Source organism: Rhamphochromis longiceps, linkage group LG3 (assembly GCF_057381845.1).
Source record: "Rhamphochromis longiceps isolate RC_006_pf linkage group LG3, R_longiceps_female_GT1.1, whole genome shotgun sequence".
Lineage (NCBI taxonomy): Eukaryota > Metazoa > Chordata > Actinopteri > Cichliformes > Cichlidae > Rhamphochromis > Rhamphochromis longiceps.
In genome coordinates, this window is record NC_140559.1 from 64,231,262 (window position 1) to 64,248,859 (window position 17,598).

The 17,598-nt window shown below is 42.4% G+C and overlaps 1 protein-coding gene across 2 annotated transcripts in view; it reads right to left on the reverse strand.

Annotated features, from left to right (window-relative positions):
- Positions 1-16,757: 16,757 nt before the first annotated feature.
- LOC146675732 (uncharacterized) overlaps positions 16,758-17,598 on the reverse strand; it is a 5,284-nt gene continuing 4,443 nt past the window's right edge. For both annotated transcript variants that reach the window (XM_085400693.1, XM_085400692.1), the window contains one exon: positions 16,758-17,598. This exon is cut by the window's right edge. The gene's annotated coding sequence lies outside the window, so the exon portion shown is untranslated.

Genomic DNA, 17,598 nt, shown 5'->3' on the forward strand with positions numbered 1-17,598 from the left:
ACAATAATGTTATAAAAACAATAAAAGTATTCAATATAAGAGAGATGAAAGCTATAAATATTTTTTCTTTAATAAAAGTGTGTTTGTCATATACCGTATATATGTATATATATGATTAAAGCACTTGTTGCAGGCTGCTGAGTTTGCATATTTTGCTGTGAAGTACAGCCAGACTTTTGACCGCTTCGCCTTGGGCATTTTTAATCTGTAGCTCTGCTCTAAAAGAACGTACGTACCTGGCCCCGCCTACTACGCTTGCAAATGTAAAATGATTGGCTGGAATCCAAAGTGTGTGACATCTCAGGAATAAAAACCCACTTTTATTCCTTGGCTTTTAACCTCAGTGAGACTTAGTTTCTTTTTTAATGCAGTAGTTATTTAATTAATGATTTCACTCTTCTTTTATTTGTTTTTTATTTATATCTCATGTAATTTTATTTTACAGTTCCAATGTACAGCACTTTGTGTCAGCTGTGGTTGTTTTAAAGTGCTTTATAAATAAAGTTGATGATGATGATGATGATGATGATAAAAAGCACCGAAATAAAGCACTGAAATGTGCGCTGCTTTTCGGTCTGGTTACTACCGTTTATGTCAGAACCGGTGCCATGATACCGGTACCCATCCCTACAGTGAGGTGACAAAATTAATTAATTAAATATGCCATTAATTATTGAATTAAATGTTTCATTTTTTAATTAAATGTCCATTCACTTCACTAGTGTTTGTAGTTGTTGTTGAGAAATGCCCACTGAAAGAATGGCCACCAGGGCAAGTGCCTGTAATCAGATTACAGTAACACGTTACTTGTAACGCATTACTGCCCATCTCTGTTGAGAACAAATAATGTAAAAGAATAATAGTGTTCAAATTGTTCGTTAAAACTCTGCATATCTCAGAAAAACGAAAAAAAAAACAAAAACCAACAGCTTTCTTTACAATGCAGCCATTACAGTCTTCTTTGATTGGTCGCTGCAGGATTGCCATTCTCCTCATGTTTAGTTTTTTCCTATCAGTGTTTTAATTCCTTGAAATAAATTTTTCAAAGTCACTTTTTGCTTTCATTAGCTTGTTTTTAGTGTCTCACTTTTGGATCTTCTGAACTCACTCTGATTAAAGTTGTCATTGTACTAATGTTATTCATGTGCAGCTGACTTCACAGCTGTGTGTATTATTTTTTTGCAACTTTTTGTAATATCTAAATGTTTAACCTGTTCAATAACATTATTACTATTCAATGATTATTAAATATGATTATCACTTGGCTACGTGAACGTACAAAAATCTGTTAAATCTCAGTGACACAAGCATGTCTTCATGCGCACACACACAGTTTCTACTCCCATTCATTCAGGTTTATATTCACACCTTTTACAGGAAGAATGGACAGCCATCACTTTAAGGAGAGAGAGAGTCAGTTTTTATAGAAATGCATAGATGTGTGTTGTACTTCCACTTGGCTTATTACTTTCTAATGCAGGGAAAAGACATTGGCAAAGAAACACCTACTACATAAATAGTTTGATTTGAAGTTGCTCTTTTGAGTCCTCTCTATTGACTCTGACATCCTGCTATTAACAGTTTCATAGTATTGCTTTTTTTGCTTTAAACAAACCTCACAGGGTGGTAGAATATGTCTGCGGTGCAGAGGTCCGTGGATTGCCTCGCCGTTGTCTTTGTTGGCAGCAATGAAGGCAGTGAAAGAACTGCTCACTCCTGATTGCACACTGAGCTGCACCACCTTCTCCTTCACTCCTCCATCTTGCTGTCCTCTGAGCTCTCTCTCCTTCATCTCCAGGGAACGAATCAGAGTGCGAGCACCCAACCTGTGGACTGTTAATCTGCAGACAAGGAAGAAAACATTTACAGTTCTAATGTTTCCTATTTTTGCTACATTAGTACATCACTGACTTTTCTGTTTTTCACTCCACTCTATGCTTTTCAGACGTGGAGGCTAATCCACCACTTGGTTAAGACTCACAATGATAACATGATTGAAGATAGCGGTCTACAGAGGATTAAAATCAAAATCAAATGTGAAAACTTGCTTCAGAGTTGAAATATGCCATTAACTCTGTTATCAAAGTTAGAGTTTTAACAATATAAATGATGCAGGTATAACAAACCTTACTTGATATTACTGACACGCACCTGAACTAGTTCGTCCTCTCTTCAGTTGCACTCAGTTAATTCAACTCAAAAATGTCTAATTCCAGCCATTTCCACTTCCTACTGGTGTCCTCAGGGACCGCTGCCATTTCTTATCTGGCTACTTCCAATTGGTCATCTCTCCTACACATTTAATATCAATTTTCTCTGTTATGTTAATGACACCAAACTCTACCCGTCCTTAATGTGAAATGTTTATGTGGGGAAATAAACAAGTCAGCGGAGGTAGATGATGGTTTTACCATTGTTGTTTCTAATGAACAGACACATGAAAACAACCGCCTGCCCATCCCAAGTATAGTTATTTTAATTATAAGATAAAGTAAGAACCATCAGAAGATAAGACAAACACTACACATGTTTTGGCACCTCGTCAGCAGTTTCTTCCTCCCCTTGAAAGTTGGCACCAGTACACATCCTCATTCCTAAGGCGTTCTCTCACTGCCCAAGATAGAGTAAAACAACCTGCTTAAAAAGTCCACCGCCCTCTCTCCTACACACCTCCATACCTCCACAGGTATGTCGTTTGGACCAAGCACTTCTCCACTCTTCATAGTTGCCCTTTTATCATCTTTACTAATTCTCTGCACATTCTGATTTCCTTTTACGGCCAAGGGGATGAGCCGTGTGGAGAAAATTAATCAGGATCTACGCGCAGGCACTCACTGAGATGAAAGTGGTTTATTGTAAAGTAAAGCACAAGGTGAAAAATGGCAAAACAGAACTAAAGATAATCTAAGCTGGGAAAAATTAAACTACTAAACAGTAGTAATTGGTCCAGCAACACTGACGCACCGGCGCATGTATCAAGCTCACCTAGCGATGCCTGTATCGGTGCGTGTGTCGCTTTAAGAAAAAGTCACGTGATCGATACAGCTGCTGTATCACTCATTGCCAAGGCGCCAAACTGTGTTTAAAAGATACCGCATCTGCATTTGTTAACGGAATGAGTCGCCACCAAAAAAACAAAAAACAAAATTACTCTCGCAAAGTTAAAAAAAATACAAATCTCTGTTTCTGCTGTGTGGGATCATTTCGATCTTTTAACTGCAAATAATGTAACTGTTTGTCTGCCTTTGTTTCAGTGTAATCTATTAGAATAGGAAAAACAGCAATGTGACTTGCAGTGTGAATTATTTATTTCATTTTATGCAGGTTAAATGTCACATCTGTTCTGCTTTCTTACACAAACAAAAGCACCTCCTCAGTGTTTAGGCATTACAGAGCCAAACATGAAAATGAGGAGACAAACACACCGAGAATGAACAGAGGTAGGCCTATATAGACATTGAGCAGCTTTATCATCATTTTTTTTTATTAATATGTGTTTTATCATTTTAAAATCAAGCATCTAGGAAGACTGTTGTGAACCAGGCAGTCCTGAATTTTATTATAAAGGACTGCCAACCCTTTAGTATTGTGCCTGTGAGGCTTATTTGGCTCTTACCTGTCACTACATTAATGAGAATATGCAGCTGTGTACATCTGTGTTGGGTGTAAAACACTTTCCACAAAGTCACACTGCAGGCGATTTGGCCCAATTCAAAACGGGCATGATGGAGGATCACAAATAAGGTAAGGTGTCTTGTTACCAATGCAGCACCAAACATGACTGCAGCAACAAGAACTCTCCAAATTCGACATTCAGTTTGCATTGCACACAAACTCAATTTATTAGTCAAAAAATCATGTGATCAAATCCCTGAACTTTCATCCATAAGAGACAAATCGTATCATTCTTCAGATCAAGCACTACAGCCAAAGAAAAGCTTGCTCAAGGGCAGCAGCAGATGGGACGGCCCATCTTCAAACTTATCAACGAGGTACCAACATGTTGGAACAGCACATATCAGATGCTGTCACGGCTACATGATGAGAAAGAAGAACTCTTTACATCTCCACACACAAGCAGCCACCCATCTCCATGACCAACTTAGGCGTCGTGTCACAGACACTGCTTCTAATCTGGAGTCATTAAGTGTGTTGACCCTCTCAACACTTTTAGACCCAAGATTTAAAACACTCGGATTTTGTAGTTCCTCCAAGTGTAGTGAGGCACCTGAAAATGGAGTGTGCTGCAGTAATTGCCCACACAACATCTGAGCCACAGCCTAGGCCTTCATCAGAGCAGTCACCTGTTCCAGGCAAGTTCAGTATTATCCTTTAACGTGCTGCAAAACATCTTATCCAAACCTTTTCCACCTGGCTTTACAGTTTGTGTACCCCAAGCTCAAGCTCACAGGCACAGATGGGGAAATAGTGTAAAAAAAAAAAAAACAGCAATAGACTGAATGCAAAAACATTGGATAAACTTATTTTTCTGAATAAAAATTTATAATAGATTCTGAGTCAATTACATTTAAATGGGTAATATTACATTTACAATACTTTTATTTTAATTTTCACTTAATGTCATTCACAATATATTTTAAAGATGTCTATAAAATTTGAAATATAAAAGATATAAAATGATTCCATGGAAAGTACAATACCTTAGAGTGTATACAAGTATGGCTAGGTATTTGAATCAGTGTCTGTTGTGAGTCTCAAGAAAGTTGCCAGCAGTGACATTTAAGGTCCAGCAGGTGTCAGTATGAAGAAAAACAGCAACGCTGTGTCGACACAGTATCAATACAGTTTGGGGAATGTGCTGAAACGGTTCACAAGGCCTCAGCTACCCATCACTACTAAACAGCAAACATGAAGGAAGGTGAGCAGATGCATAAGAAGGTGGATGGCAGGGAAAACACAGAGAATACACAGGAGACTTACAGACAGAACAGCAACTAGTACATGAGTAGACACGAGTTGAATACACACAGAAGAACACAGGGAGATTACACACAGGTGGGCAACACAGCTGGAAGTAATTGACAAGAGGAGACAGGGGAAGCAAAACTGAATTCACTCACATGAGACACGGACCTTCACAATAAAACAGGAAACAAGAAACAATTCACAAGGCCTTAAGCAGCTGCGCGCCCTCCCGATCACTTTCTAGCACAACACCTGGAGCTAAGGGGGCAAAACAATCTCATGAGTGCTGCTGTTTGACTGAGGAAGAATAAAGTAGTCGTGGTAAGCCAATCACATGACCACTTCAAGACAAAGACAAGGTGATATATACCAAAACATAACTGTAAATTCAGACACGTGAGGTTGTGCTAGACTTGTAGTCAAGACCGCCTAATCCGAGACCAAGACAAGACCAAGACCACGTTGAGACGAGACCAAGACCGAGACAAAAAAAAGTCTTTAAACTGCAGCCAGATGCTGCTACGTTTACAGGTGTCAGGCATATTTATGTGTTTTTGCTTTCGCACAGCCCTCCGCTGTCTACGGTCTCACTCACTTACTGAGAGGACAGACGGATGCTCCACTTGACTGTCGCGTCTCTCACCCTCTCTGTTTTTCACATAATGATATTATCCTATATCCTCGCATGTGATTGGCCACAATATGGAGGGATTGGAGCATAACTGAGCCACTGTGTGAGAGCTGAGCAGCAAAAGGAAATCAAGTGAGGGTAGAAATGACTGAAAGATTATAAGGCTCTGTTTTGAGTTTTGTTCAAAAAAGAATGACTTCATATAGGAAAAAATAAATATCACCTTAAACTAGTTTTTAATTGGGCTGTATCAAGACACAGTGACTAAACCCCAATTCAACCAAACCCAGAACTGATCTGGAATTAAAACAGGACTACAACAGTTCAAAATCAGGACTACTGAGGACTTAACCAAAAGAGAACCAGAATCAAAACTAGATGATAGTAGCACTAAAAATCATCATAGACCTGCACTACACTTATTTTTTAATTCTACCAAAGTACACTATTTAGATTCAGAAAAGTTTATATAATTATTTAGCCTTTATAAGCCTGCATAACTTAATAAATATAGAATTTGAAAAATAACAAATGGTATCTAAAAAGTTACACTAGGTACTAGATACATGTTCTGATGAGTTTTAGCAAACAACCATTTGACTAACATGTGTGTCTCACCTGCTCTTGTTCCATCTCTGTTCTGTCCTCATTCTCCTCTCTCTCCCTCTTTGTGCTGACAATCAAGCCAAACACCAACAACATCAGTGGAAACCAGATATTTACACTCTTCAGATAAAAACACAAACACTTTTTTAATTGTAACATCAAATCAGACAAAATGTTTATTTTTTTAGATTGATAAATATAAAAAACATATTTGTTAACTTTTGTATTTTGTATTCAAAACTGGGCCACACTTATGGAGCTCCACAATTCTTTTCCAGGTGTTTTGGTTGATATCTCTCGATTTTTCCCATGTCACAGAAACAGGCTCTGTGTTCTGCCTTATATGCGTCCACAGGTGTGCCACCAATTTACTCACATGGACTCTACTAACCTATCAGAAGCTTCTTCAGCTCAGAATGGAATCGTCTGGCGTTTTCTTATTAATTAACAATAAACTTAGTGTATATGTACTCCTAAATTTGATGTAGGTGATTAAAATAGACAGCTCCCTCTTTTTATTCTGACATTTAACTAATTCAAAAGATATTTCAACATTTATTTATCCAGAACAAAACAAGTTTACTCTAAATTGATATTTAACAGTAAAACAAAAAGGTTTTATGTTTTCTCCCTAAAGTGTATATAAACAGCTGGTTTCAACTGTGAATATACTGCTGTGTATTGAAATTCCTCTTGTTTTGCATAGATATACTGAACAACATCCAAAGCATAATATATAAAATAACATCTACCTGAGTTGTTTCTTTGAAAGAAGCTCCTTATGTCCATTGTTGTGCACATCAGTACACAATTGAAACCGATTTAGAGAGTTTGTTTAGCCGTGGAGGATAACAACTGTAAATATGAAATGTAAGCTAAGACTCTAAAAAAATCAGCATTGTCGTTGGGCTTTTTATTTATCCATTTGTTGATTCACTCGAAGAGCAAGTAACGCAACCAAGTGATCAGTTTGACCGGAATCGGACCACCACATCCTTAGTGAGTGGTAGACCCAGCAGAAAGGACAGCATGAGCCATTGCTCGAAGGCTCGCCATTTGTAAGCGTACAAGCCTCTGGTAGATGAGGCCCTAGCGCTCTGAATTGTCACTATCACACTAGGTAGCAAACCCTTAGCAATCAAGTTTAACCTCTCAGCAGGTAAGCATGAAGGCGCCACAGATCTGGGCGCGGATGAAACACTTCTCCTCCCGCCTGAGAGAGGAGATCCCTGCAGAGAGGAAGCTGCCAAGGACTCGCTGCTAGCAGGCTGATTATCTCTGCATACCACGACCTTGTGGGCCACCAAGGGGCCACTAGAATCAGAGAGTGTGGGAATGCCGACGCACTCTCTCTAGAACTGGAGATATCATTTCCACTGGGGGAAATGCATACAGGAGCACGTCTGGCCATTGGTGCGCTAGCGCGTCCAAGCCCAAGGGTGCATCGTGGTCGATTATGGAGAAGAACAGGGGGCAGCAAAAAGATCTATTTGCGCTTTGCCAAATAGGCCCCAAATCTGAGCCACTATTAAAGGGTGTAACCTCCATTCTCTCACCAGAGGACCCCCCCTGGAGAGAAGGTCCGGCCCCAGGTTCAGGTGGCCCGGGACATGGGTGGCTCTTAGAGACAGAAAATGAACACTGCACCATAACAGCAGAGAGCGAGACAGGAGCAGCCCGGGCTTCCTCCAAGGACTGAGAGCTAGCATGCAAGACGCGGTTACCGGCAGCCTCCTCCGGAGGTGACGCGATGCACACAAACGGTGAGAGAGAGTCCAGCGTTGAAACGCTCTCATTTTTAACAGTCCAAGTGGCACTACGGCAATCATAGATGCCATCATGCCCAACAAGCTTAATATCGTCTGGAAACGCAGTCTGCGTCCCAACTGAAACTGAGCGAGGCAGCGATGACAAACGTGGAAAGCGAGCATATTTCCAAACCGAGAAAAGTAATCTGCTGATTTGGGATTAGCGAGCTCTTTTGAAAGTTCACAGAGAACCCCAGTGTCTGAATGTGTGACAGAAACAGCGACAGCTGTGTCTCCACTTGCTCTCTGGAGCAAGCTATGAGAGCCCAGTCATCTAGGTAGGCTAAGATGCGGATTCCTCTCTCTCTGAGGGGCGCTAGCGCTGCCTCGGCACATTTCGTAAAGGTGCGAGGAGCGAGCGACAGCCCGAACGGCAGCACTAGGTATTCGTAGGCTACGCCCTCGAATGCAAACCTCAGAAACTGCCTGTGTTTCGGGTGTATAACCACATGAAAATAAGCATCTGTTAGATCGATTGTTGCAAACCAATCTCCCGGGCCGACCGCATTCAAGAGCTGTCTGAGTGTTAGCATCTTGAACCTGTACGTTCGTAGATACGTGGTCAAGACTCGCAGGTCGAGGATGGGACGAAGCCCTCCCCCTTTTTTCGGAACAATAAAATAACAGCTGTACCAACCTTTGTCTGTCTCTGAAGCAGGGACCACTCGTATTGCTCTTTTCTGCAATAGCGCCTTTATTTCCTCTCTGAGTATCATGGGCGCCTCGGTGTTGACAGTCGTATTTACGACTCTTTGGAAACGAGGCGGCTTGACCCGGAACTGCAACCGGTAACCCATGGCAACAGTTCGCACCCCCCTCTCCCCCACGGAGCGAAGCAGAGAATCTGCAGTGCTTGGACGGCAGAGTTGCGGGGCCGCCGACACCATGGTTATGGGACGGGGCCAGATAAGCAGCCAGAGACGGCTCCATAGGGGGTGGGTTAGCTAAGCCAGCCCCCTTGGCGCTGTCCAATTCCATGTACTGTCCATAGCCGGGCACAGTGACGCGGGTAGACAGAGGTTTGTCCCATGATGCTGTTAACTCGCAGAGAAAGTCTGGGAACATGGGAAGGCAGTTTTTGGCCATTGCGGGCTCCGGTGGGAGGAAAAACCCCGCGAAGCCACGACGGCTTCTGAGCTGGCGGAGGAGAGGGCCAGTCCACCTGCAGCTTCTCAGCAGCACGGCGAAACAGGGAGAAAAGAGAGGTGTCACCGTGGCCGACCGGCGCAGCAGCGGCGGTACATTGGGCTGACAATGAGCTCTCCTGCTCATCCTCCGACAAATCATGGATGTCCAGGCCGATGTCCAGCACATCATCATTGTCCTGGGGAGCGCTGATGGGCTTCAGCCTGGGTTGAAGCCCGCCAGCGCTCCTGCATGGTTCCGACTCATCATTGGCTAACCCGTCAACATATTCCATGTGGTCAGCCCAGCTAATTGCGGGGACATCGACCGGAAAATCCTCGTCTTCGGACTCGGACAAAGCCGGGGCTCCAGACTCGGAAGGAGAGGGTCATGCCGTGCGACAGCCGAGCGTCCCAGCACTTTTTCCACAAACGTCACCCGTCTTTCCAGGGTCGAGCGCTGGAGCTGGCGACAAAACGCACAGGCTTCGGGCTCCGCCAACGCTCTCCTAGCGTGGACGATCCCCAGGCAGACAGGGCAGGCATCGTGCTGGTCGCTGTTGTGCAAAGAGAAACCGCATCCCTGAGGACAGGGGCGAACAGAAGATTTCTGCTTTGCTCGCTTCGGTTTGGAGTACATTCCAAAACGCAAAGCAAAACACTGCACGGGAAAACTTGAAATTAGCGCTCCGCGGGCAGCCTACACACCAACTGTGGGGTGGAGGCTAACACCAACAGGGGCAGTTAAGCTAAGTTCAAGTCGGCAGACAACGGAGCTAACTAGCAGCAGCTAGCTAGCCCAACTCAGCAGAGGTGTTCTCAGCGAGGTGAAGAGCGTAAGAACTGAGGGATGACTGTGATGACAGCGGCTATATGTGCAGGCGGGGCCGTGCGCGTGTCATCACACGTCATCTGCCTTAAAGGCGTGATTAAAGGTTTCTTCAGCCAGGACACGCGAGGGCGTGATATCCCATACTTATGGGTTGTACCGAGTGAATCGACTGAAAGAGAAATCCCAAACACTAGTGGTGTGCGATACTGCATATTACTGCTGGCGCGCCTGCCAAGCTGGAGACGGAGGTCGAGGTGCGCTGTCCACTTCGGCACGCAGGCTGCACAGTCCTGCGTACCGGCCGTCTGCCCAGCTGCCTGTGAACCCCAGCTCACTTCCACGCCTACTGCGCTGCCGCTGCTTGCCATATGGGTGGCCATCAGGCCAGCTCCGGGGCTTCCGCTGGAGGCGCGGGCGACCGCCAGAGTGGACACTTCCCCGTCGCTGGGCTGGGGCATGGGGCGCCGATGGTCCGGGCCGATTCCCTCGCCTGCTCGCGAGGTGAGGTGAAGCGGGCGAGGGGGGTATGTGGCAGGGTGTGTTCTGCGATGCCGCTGCAGGGTTGGTGGTGGTGATGTGTACGGCTGCCAGCGGGAGAGCTGAAGCCGTTGAATGTACTGTTACAGCAACCGTGTGATTATTGTAAGAATAAATGATGCTGTGAAGCATGAAAATGCCATCGGGTCTGCCCTGGTGGCGATCTTTTTTTTTTTTTTTAAATCTTAAGTGCACGAAAACCAGTAAACAAATTAAAACAAATATTGTTGATAAACTATAATACAAAAATTACAATTAAAATTCTCAACAACAAAAAAATATATATAATTAATATGTAAACAACTTAACAACCCCCAAATTGTCTAAGTCACGTGACGTGTCAGTGCAACACCGAAACATAAGAGTGGGGGAGAGGGAGCAAAGTGTGCCTGCTCTCCGCTGACACAGGAGCGGTGTGTCCAGCGACCTGGTTGTTTCGTTTTTGCCGAAAGCACAGCATAGCACACAAGCAGAACTCAAAAGTAAAGAATCGATCTCACCAGGCTAGTATCGATCCGATACCGACTTGGGACCGATACTATCGATATTTGGATCGATCCGCCCACCACTACTTGCTACCATCCTTGCACCTCTCGTGGGAAACACCACACACCACATCAAGAACTCCACCGACTTCACCGACAAGGTCCAGAAACTTACCTTGGATCCAGATGAAACCATGGTGTCCTTTGATGTAGTCTCTCTCTTCACTTGCATACCCACCAAGCAGTGGTGTGTGCGTGTCTAGAAAAACTTTGTTGGGGGGGCCATGTAGGGGCACAGATTTGGAGAAGGGTGGCAGATGTAATTGGCAGATAATGTTAAAAAAAATTCTACCAACCGTTAACCATAATTCAGTAACCCTGTAAACCTAATAACCGAATGCGCTTTTAACTCTTATTAGAATGAGATTTTAACCACTACGGTGCAAAGTTTTTAGACACTGCGTTGATAAAGTACAAGAGATACAATCAGTGCTTTGTCAGTGTTTAATCAGCATTCAAGGACAGCAATATTTGCATAGTATTTTTACTGACATATAGTGCACGTATGTTTTGGGCAAAAACATTTTTGAATATTAAAATACTAACATGTTTAACATACAATTGGCAAATTAGCCAATGCCAATGCAAAACTTTATCTGCCTGTTAAAAAACAGAAGATAATCTTATTACAAACTGGTGTTTGATTTTGAAACAGGAAAAAAGTGGGGAAACAACTGAAAAGACTAACATTTGAATAAAACCTGAAAGCAAGTAAATACTTTCTATGCTGCCTTATGGTAAACTTTGGTAATATTGATGTATAAAGAACAACACTGGCTGATGATGACATACAGTCAGCTGGCATGGTGACACTGCTGGACTGGGACAAAAAAATTGGGCATTTTGACTAGAGACCGGCCCACCAGGTATTAAAGCCATAAAGCCTTTGAATGAAAACAAATGCTGTTGTGACAGTGATGTACACTGTCTTGTTGGTATATGTATGATTTCTATACATTTTACGTCAGATAAAAACTTCGCAAGAGTCAGATAATTATTTAATAAAAGCTAGATATTTTAAATGAGAATAAGAAAGAAAAGTATTTTTTGTGCCCCCAACTCGTTAATGAGGAACAAATCCTCATTTCATCCTATGATAACAGCATTTTCACCATTTCAGCCAGTGTGAGTGGAGAACAGCCAAGTCTCCTCCCCTGAGAAACCTCCACATGTACCACCGAAAACAGTTAAATTAGTTTGAATCTGAAATCAGGGCTCAAACTTCTTGTTCTGAGACCATTTCTTTATTTTTCACACCAAACTGTTTAATAAGACAAACTTTACACAGAGTTCATCAAATATAACTAACGCTTTAACATTATCAGGATTTCATAATGCAAACTTCAAATTAACAAGAAAACAGCTGCAGAACATGTGGATCAAAATTAATTCATTAAAACAACATGTGGACTTCAATGATACAGTAAATACACTAAAGTGAAAGGAGGAGCCAAAAATAGATGTTTAATAGAATTTGAATTAACAAAAGGGTCCTTATGTGTGCTGCCGTTTTTAACGTTTAACATTTCTTTAAAATGAATACATTTTAACAAAAAGAAGTTAATTTTGGAAAAACTAAGAAAGTTCAAATGAAAGAAATTGATATATATCCATATCAGTAATTTTGATCGCCCTGCATGTAGTGACAGTGACAGAGAAGCTGCATGCATAGATGTACATATCTATACATGCAGCTTCCTAAATGTAACATTCAGGATTATTCACTGCAGGTCCAGAAATCAGAGCTACCTCATCAGATCCAAATGTGACATCAGCTGACACTCTTTACAGGAGATTCCATCTGAACTCTGTGGAGCCTGATCTCAAGGTTTTTAAGTCCAACCCTGAAGCCAGAAGAGGATCTTTCTCTCTCTTCAGATTCATTGTGATCCAGTGATTTCAGTCCAGGGGTCCGTTCTTCGTACCTCGCTTTAGGGATGGGTATTGATAAGATTTTCACGATTCCGATTCCATTTTCGATTCTGTTTAACAATTCTATTCTTTATCGATTCTCTTATCGATTCTTTTTTTTTTAAAAAAGGAGAACACTAAGCTAGCTTAGAACTTTGTTTTATATCTTCTCTTTGAACAAGATAGAAATTTAGGAATAACATGGCCTTACAAACCCAGCAGTGAGATCTTAAGAGATCCAGCCTACGGCTCTTCAATGGGGTGTCACAGGGTCCCCAGGAAAAAAAATTGTAAATGTAAAATAATAAAATAAATATTCTTCTGTAGCAATAACAAAGTATAACATAAATTATTCTGTAGCAATTACACAAAAATATCCAGTAATGTCCCTGCCTACAATTAAACACATTCACTTACCGAAAATCGGGGGCATCTGCTGTGCAAGGTGCAAGCCTTTTACCACAAACTTAGTCACTGCTCGGTGACATTCGTCTATCCTGGCCTGAAAGGAGATGCTACTGGTAGACTGCAGCGAGAACTGCCAGCATCTGAGCCAGACTCTGTCTGTCTCTCTCATCATGGTCACCTAAATGCAGCGCACAGTAATGGCAGGTTTTGTAATAAGGCAGATCGCGCTAACATAATATGCACTGTTAGTTGATTATTTACCTGCCGCATTAACGGGAGAGGACGTGCAAACGTTACTGCTGCTGCTGGGTTGAGATTCACGAGTCCGGAGAGCGGAATTAAAAACACGACATTCATTTCAGGTTATCGTGTGTTTTGTGAGTAAATGCTTTTGCATATTCGTAGTGTTTCCTCCCTTAAATGAAATATCTACTTTGCAAGTATTGCAAGTTGCCCTGTTGTCATCCGTTCTCGTAAAGTATAACCAAACTTTTGAGCGTTTGAGCCGCCGTGTTTCCTGCCAGGTAAATGACGCTCCGCAACGTGGTGACGTCATTCGGGGCGACTGGAATCGATAAGGGAATCGATTGCAAAAATGGCAAACAATTCCAAGGAATTGAAACAGTGGGAACCGGTTCTCAACAAGAACCGGGTTTCGATACCCATCCCTACCTCGCTTACTACATCCAAGATCAAATGACACATCCAAGTTCAAATCATCGCGCCAACTTTGAGCTCGCTATTCCGGGTCTCCGAACACACCTGTTGTTGACGATTAGTACAGCTGGATGAAGTAATGTGAGATCACTGGGTGGCTTAAAAGGGGCTACGCATCGATAGTAGAAACATTGATCAGCAACCCTTTGATTGGTTGGCGAAAATGTCGAAGGAGCGCGCTCAGTATTTTTCGGCAGTAGAGCAAGAACTCCTGATTGAGGGATTTCAGGAGTTTCAGAGTTTAATTAAAACGCAAGGGAACACTGCAAAGGCTGCAAAAGCAAGGAGAGAGGGCTGGCAGAAAGTTGCTGACAAATTAAACACGTAAGTAATTTAATAATAATAATAATAATGGAGTGGATTTATATAGCGCTTTTCAAGGCACCCAAAGCGCTTTACAATGCCACTATTCATTCACTCTCACATTCACACACTGGTGGAGTTGCTACAGTTGTAGCCACAGCTGCCCTGGGGCAGACTGACAGAAGCGAGGCTGCCATATCGCGCCATCGGCCCCTCTGGCCAACACCAGTAGGCGGTAGGGTAAATTTATTATACAGGGAGTGCAGAATTATTAGGCAAATAAGTATTTTGTCCACATCATCCTCCTCATGCATGTTGTCTTACTCCAAGCTGTATTAAGCATATTAGGTGATGTGCATCTCTGTAATGAGAAGGGGTGTGGTCTAATGACATCAACACCCTATATCAGGTGTGCATAATTATTAGGAAACGTCCTTTCCTTTGGCAAAATGGGTCAAAAGAAGGACTTGACAGGCTCAGAAAAGTCAAAAATAGTGAGATATCTTGCAGAGGGATGCAGCAGTCTCAAAATTGCAAAGCTTCTGAAGCGTGATCATCGAACAATCAAGCGTTTCATTCAAAATAGTCAACAGGGTCGCAAGAAGCGTGTGGAAAAACCAAGGCACAAAATAACTGCCCATGAACTGAGAAAAGTCAAGCGTGCAGCTGCCAAGATGCCACTTGCCACCAGTTTGGCCATATTTCAGAGCTGCAACATCACTGGAGTGCCCAAAAGCACAAGGTGTGCAATACTCAGAGACATGGCCAAGGTAAGAAAGGCTGAAAGACGACCACCACTGAACAAGACACACAAGCTGAAACGTCAAGACTGGGCCAAGAAATATCTCAAGACTGGTTTTTCTAAGGTTTTATGGACTGATGAAATGAGAGTGAGTCTTGATGGGCCAGATGGATGGGCCCGTGGCTGGATTGGTAAAGGGCAGAGAGCTCCAGTCCGACTCAGACGCCAGCAAGGTGGAGGTGGAGTACTGGTTTGGGCTGGTATCATCAAAGATGAGCTTGTGGGGCCTTTTCGGGTTGAGGATGGAGTCAAGCTCAACTCCCAGTCCTACTGCCAGTTTATGGAAGACACCTTCTTCAAGCAGTGGTACAGGAAGAAGTCTGCATCCTTCAAGAAAAACATGATTTTCATGCAGGACAATGCTCCATCACACGCGTCCAAGTACTCCACAGCGTGGCTGGCAAGAAAGGGTATAAAAGAAGAAAAACTAACGGCATGGCCACCTTGTTCACCTGATCTGAACCCCATTGAGAACCTGTGGTCCATCATCAAATGTGAGATTTACAAGGAGGGAAAACAGTACACCTCTCTGAACAGTGTCTGGGAGGCTGTGGTTGCTGCTGCACGCAATGTTGATGGTGAACAGATCAAAACACTGACAGAATCCATGGATGGCAGGCTTTTGAGTGTCCTTGCAAAGAAAGGTGGCTATATTGGTCGCTGATTTGTTTTTGAATGTCAGAAATGTATATTTGTGAATGTGGAGATGTTATATTGGTTTCACTGGTAAAAATAAATAATTGAAATGGGTATATATTTGTTTTTTGTTAAGTTGCCTAATAATTATGCACAGTAATAGTCACCTGCACACACAGATATCCCCCTAAAATAGCTAAAACTAAAAACAAACTAAAAACTACTTCCAAAAACATTCAGCTTTGATATTAGAGTTTTTTGGGTTCATTGAGAACATGGTTGTTGTTCAATAATAACATTATTCCTCAAAAATACAACTTCCCTAATAATTCTGCACTCCCTGTATTATATTACATTATATCCTCTTACACATTAGAGCCACAACAGGACCCACTAGAACATGGGAACAAGTAAAAGTGAAATATAAGAATATTCTACAGAATGGTAATATTTATCTCTTATATTGCTTTTAGTCTCTTGAAAAGAGACCCTGAAATAATCTGTTTGTTTGTTTATAACAGCAACCAAGAAAAGGGCAGAGCAAAAAAAGACAGGTGGTGGTCCTGCACCCCCTCGTCAACAAGTTGGTTAAGTAAATAATACCCTCACGGGAAAATCGATATCTCTCTATGAGCACACTGTCGCACTGAGCTAAAGGATCCTGTCTATCCCGCAATATATGCTGAATTCTGAGGACTCTCCTTATCAATCTTGCACCTTCCGCAATGGGTTGCTCGTGTACAAACGGACAGGACATGGCTGCGACAGGCTTCCCAAATCCACCTTCGCTTTTATAGCCGTGGTCTCTCATCTTGATTACACGAAGTAATTTACTATTACTACTCTAAAATATGAATTACATCTGAAATAATCAAATACATGAAATAGAATGATTAATAGTACATTTCCATTTTTTTAGGAAATGACCTGTATGTATCTGTATGAAATCAATAAAAGAATCAAATACTGCATTATCTTTAGTTACATTGATAATATTTATTTATGGAAAAATAGTGGAAAAATATTGCTGTTGCTTTTGTATAAATGAAGCGGACATACCTGAGTGGCCGCGATCTAATCCTGTTTACATAAAGTAAGCCTGCTCCCAAGCAGGTTTACGCTTACGGATCTGTTGCTATGACAGCAAGTCCCGGATCACGCGAAATCGTCAACAATCAAATCCAGCTAACTTACTTGGCGAGGTACGAAGAACGGACCCCTGCATGATCAGGCTGATGTTTGCACAGAGCAGATAATGAAGTGAATGTTTTTGCACATTGGTAACAGTGAAACAGTTTATTTACAGCGTGGAATCGTTTGTGTTTGGAGTATGAACTGAGATTCCTGAAGCTCTTGTCACACTGGTCAGAGCTGAAGTTCGCTTCCATGTGTGTACAATCATGTTTGTTACGATGACCTGATTGTGAGAAGTTTTTGTCACAGTGTCTGCACTTGTATGGTGTCTCTCCTGTGTGGATTTGCTAATTCTTGTTCGTTAAGCTCACGTGCAGTGGTGAAGGATGACCCACACTAGTCACAGATGTGCTGTTTGACCCCACTGTGGAAGAGTTCATGTATTTTTAATGTACTTGGTGTGTGGAAGCCTCTCCCACATTCTTTGCAGTAGTTCATTTTGTCTCCAGTGTGTCTACGTTGATGCGGTTTAAGGTCCCGTTGATGATTGGAGGTTTTTCCACAAAAGGTCACAGAGAAACGTTTTCCCACCACCACAGTGACGACAGGGTTGAGAACTGGATCCATCTGTGTTGCTCTGCTTCTAAACAATGACAGCGTAAGTGATCTCTGCCAATG